We start from the raw sequence: 2,973 nt of genomic DNA on the forward strand, positions 1-2,973 counted from the left end.
CCAATGGCCTTCTCCACAGAACTGGAAGAAAACACCTTAAACTTCGTATGGAACAAAAAGAGAGCCCGCATAGCCAAGTCAATTCTAAGCAAAAAGAACAAAGCGGGAGGCATCACACTACCGGACTTCAAACTATACTACAAGGATACAGTAATTAAAACACCATGGTACTAGTTCCAAAACAGAGGTATAGACCAATGAACACAACAGAGGCCTCAGAGGCAACACCACACCTATACAACCATCCAATTCTTGACAAACCTGACAAAAACAAGCAATGGGGAAATGATTCCCTGTTTAATAGATGGTGTGGGGAAAACTGGCTAGCCATGTGCAGGAAGCAGAAAATAGGCCCCTTCATGACATCTTATACTAAAATTAACTCCACATGGATTAAAGACTTAAACATAAGACCTAACACCATAAAAACCCTAGAAAAAAATCTAGGCAAAACCATTCAGGACATAGGCATAGGAAAGGACTTCATGACTAAAACACAAAAAGCAGTGGCACCAAAAGCCAAAGTAGACAAATGGGACCTAATCAAACTGCACAGCTTCTGCACAGCGCAAGAAACAATCATTAAAGCAAATCAGCAACCAACAGAATGGGAAAAAAATTTTGCAATCTACCCATCTGACAAAGGGCTGATATCCAGAATCCACAAAGAACTAAAACAGATTTACAAGAAGAAAACAAGCAAACCCATTCAAAAGAGGGTGAAGGATAGGAACAGACACTTTACAAAGAAGACATATATGAGGCCAATAAACATGAAAAAATCCTAATCATCACTGGTCACTAGAGAAATGCAAATCAAAACGACATTGAGATACCATCTTACACCAGTTAGAATGGTGATCATTAAAAAATCTAGAGACAACAGATGCCGGAGAGGATGTGGGGAAATAGGAACACTTTTACACTGTTGGTGGGAGTGCAAATTAGTTCAACCATTGTGGAAGACAGTGTGGCGATTCCTCAAGGACCTAGATATAGAAATTTCATTTGACACAACAATCCCATTATTGGGTATATATCCAAAGGATTATAAATCGTTCTCTTATAAGAACACATGCACACGAATGTTCACTGCAGCACTGTTTACAATAGCAAAGACCTGGAACCAACACAAATGCCCATCAATGATAGACTGGACAGGAAAAATGTGGCACATATACACCATGGAATACTATGCAGCCATAAGAAGTGATGAGTTGTTGTCCTTTCTAGGCACATGGATGAACCTGGAAACCATCATTCTCAGCAAACTGACACAAGGACAGAAAATTAAACACCGCATGTTGTCACTCATAGGCGGATGTTGAACAATGACAACACATCGCATAGGGAGTGGAGCATCACTCTCTGGGGTCTGTGGGGGGTAAATAGGGGAGGGACAGCGGGGGGTGTGGAGTTGGAGAGGGATAACATGGGGAGAAATGTCAGATATAGGTGATGGGGAGGAAGGCAACAAACTACATTGCCATATATGTAGCTATGCCACAATCTTGCATGTTCTTCACATATACCCCAAAACCTAAAATGCAATAAAATATATATATATAAATGTATATATGTAAATATCTATATAAATATATCTATATAAATATATCATCTATATAAATAAATAAATAAATATAATGTATTTGGAAAGTTCTCTTTCCACCTCTTTCTCCCAGAGAAAAATATAAAAAAAGAAAGAAAGAAAGAACAAGTGGGGTTATTAATCATTTGGGAAGGAATCATGGTCTTGTTCACAAACTTCTGATCCATTTTTTCACAGGCTAGGAATCAATACAGTTAGTAAAATAGTAACAGTAACAACAACAGCCTAAAAGGAGGAGTCTTAAAATGCAGGAGGTGCTGGTCTAGGCGTGTTCATGGGTTACATTATTTAGCCTTGAGCATCATCTTGGGAGTATATCCTCATATGTTTCCTAATTGACAGGCAGAAAAACAGAGGCACAGAGACCTAAGTGGTCTATCTGGGCTCAAAGTGGTACTAAGTGGTGGTGCAGGTGTCACCTGACACTATCTTGTTCACTATGCCTAATAATAATTATTATATTTTTGAGATGGAGTTTCCTTCTTGTTATCCATCCTGGAGCACAATCTTGGCTCACTGCAACCTCCGCTTCCCAGGTTCAAGCGATTCTCCTGCCTCAGCCTCCCCAGAAGCTGAGATTACAGGCATGCACCACCATGCTTGGCTAATTTTGTATTTTTAGTAGAGACAGGGTTTCTGCATCTTGGTCAGGCTGGTCTTAAACCCCTGACCTCAGGTGATCCACCTACCTCAGCCTTCCACAGTGCCGGGATTACAGGTGTTAGCCACCACACGAGTTTTCTGTTTTGTTTTGTTTTGTTTTAGATGGAGTCTTGCTCTGTCTCCCAGGCTCGGATGATCTCAGCTCACCACAACCTCCACCTCCTGGGTTCAAGCAATTCTACTGCCTCAGCTTCCAAAGTAGCTGGGATTGTAGGCACGTGCTAGCATGCTGGGCTAATTTTTGTAGTTTTAGTGGAGTCAGGGTTTCACCATGATGGCTAGGCTGGTCTTGAACTCCTGGCTTCAGGTGATCCACCCGCGTCGGACTCTCAAAGTGCTGGGATTACACGTATGAGCCACCTCACCTGGACACTATGCCTATCTCATTGTATTTCTAAAAGGAGAGGAAAAAGAAATAATTGTATTGCCATCCTTGTAGTAACTCTCTGAAGGAGATAGTATCATCCACCTTTTACAAATGCGAAAACAAAACTCCAGTCTTTTGTTTTATTTTTCTGAGACAGTGTCTCACTTTGAATCACAAGCTTGAGTGCAGTGGCATGATCTTGACTCACTGCAGTCTTGACTTCCAGGACTCAAGTGATCCTCCCACTTTAGCCTCCCGAGGAGCTGAGACTACAGGCAGACACCGCCACACCTGGAAAATTTTTTGATTTTTTTTTGTAGAGATGGGGTCTTGC

General features: G+C 41.3%; 1 long non-coding RNA gene across 1 annotated transcript in view; it reads left to right on the plus strand.

Moving 5' to 3' along the window:
• Positions 1–438: 438 nt before the first annotated feature.
• LOC108298852 overlaps positions 439–2,973 on the plus strand; it is a 22,417-nt gene continuing 19,882 nt past the window's right edge. Inside the window, exon 1 of the long non-coding RNA XR_001822723.1 lies at positions 439–506. This is a non-coding gene — a long non-coding RNA (uncharacterized LOC108298852). The remainder of the gene's footprint in view (positions 507–2,973) is intronic.

This window comes from Cebus imitator, unplaced genomic scaffold (assembly GCF_001604975.1).
Source record: "Cebus imitator isolate Cc_AM_T3 unplaced genomic scaffold, Cebus_imitator-1.0 Scaffold1138, whole genome shotgun sequence".
Classification (NCBI taxonomy): domain Eukaryota; kingdom Metazoa; phylum Chordata; class Mammalia; order Primates; family Cebidae; genus Cebus; species Cebus imitator.